Source organism: Diplotaxodon limnothrissa, linkage group LG12, assembly GCF_057381915.1.
Source record: "Diplotaxodon limnothrissa isolate DT_005_m linkage group LG12, D_limnothrissa_male_GT1.1, whole genome shotgun sequence".
NCBI lineage: Eukaryota > Metazoa > Chordata > Actinopteri > Cichliformes > Cichlidae > Diplotaxodon > Diplotaxodon limnothrissa.
Window position 1 is genome coordinate 28,838,976 of NC_140607.1, and position 1,600 is coordinate 28,840,575.

Consider the following 1,600-nt stretch of genomic DNA (forward strand, 5'->3'; position numbering starts at 1 on the left):
AGGACGTTGCCTAATAATTATGCACACCTGATATAGGGTGTTGATGTCATTAGACCACACCCCTTCTCATTACAGAGATGCACATCACCTAATATGCTTAATTGGTAGTAGGCTTTCGAGCCTATACAGCTTGGAGTAAGACAACATGCATGAAGAGGATGATGTGGACAAAATACTCATTTGCCTAATAATTCTGCACTCCCTGTAGATGAATCACTGAAGTTACCTGCATTGCATGGATTAGATGCAATGCAATGTTTTAGCCTATGTATGTAATGCACCTATACGTGGTGCAGTTACATATGACACTCATATCCTTGCTTATCAGTCAAGGCATCATCATGTTTCTGCGCTCTTTAATTTTGACCGACTGACTAATGTTTTTAAGGGAATTAAAATGCTTTGTTGTCTAGTAATGTCACACAAAAGCTTGCAGCAGTGGCTAAAAACACAGATGTTTGTGGGACTGCAAATAGAAATATTTGCATAAATAAGTAAAGTCTGCTAAATAACTTCCTGGACCCAGTGAGTGTAATTTGAATCTTTAAGCTCTGCTACAGGGTGACTGCTGGTATGACAAACTTGTGTTCATGGTCTAATATTCATTTCAGTCAATGAAAAGTAGCTAACAATAACTTCTATTAAAATTTCCCCCAGTCATTTTTGCATTTAGTTTTAGGATGTCATAGACTTTGATACATGGACTGGACTAAAATCACATAATTTTTACATGTGGTATCTGCATTTAAAAGATGTATTATTATTATTATTATTATTATTATTATTACTATTACTATTTTCATATTTTTCAAAGCTACTCATTTTAAGTTTTAATATGTCACTAGTAAATACTACATGGAGCAAGACTACCCTTCTGGAACAGGCATTTTAAATGATGTTCATATTACTGCACATTATACTGATTCATGTCTGGTCTGAAATGTAAATGAGGCTTTGCTGTTTTTCAAAGGAACTATGTTTCAAAGAAACCACAAACCCAGAAATTATGGTGTAAATGGTTTGACTTTTAAATAAAGCAGAAACCACATTTTCTATTCCTCACCCTCATAGACTCATTCTCATTGATGACACGCCAGAAAGGTTGTTGATGTTGACATAATACTGAAATGTACTTTTTAGTTGTGCATGTCTTGCTGCACTCCATGCACCACGGTGATGATGGGAGAGGGTCACTGACGTAAAAAGCTGCTTGGAAAAAAGCAGGATTTGAAGTCCTCTAATCACCCATTCAGAAGCACACTTTATAGAAAGATGACTGCATATGTGTGATTGTGTGGTAATTATGCAAAGGTGGGGCGCATGTCACGAGCCCTGATTTCGAAGTTGGTGGAAAGGAAGGGGGAAGGGGCTGCGGCGGAGGGGTACAAAATGCGCGTTCAACTGAATTCATTGACAGCTCAGAGAAAACAATAATAATAATAAAAAAAATCCAAGGGTAGGGCGTCACATGTGAAGTTATCCGTTTCAATAAGTAAGCACGGGCTTTTAAGACTGCCCATATCCTTACAAGGCTCAGGGAGGAGATGGTTTGGCTCAGTAGTAGTTGAAGTGGACTAGTTTTCTTAGCGGAGGTGCGGAG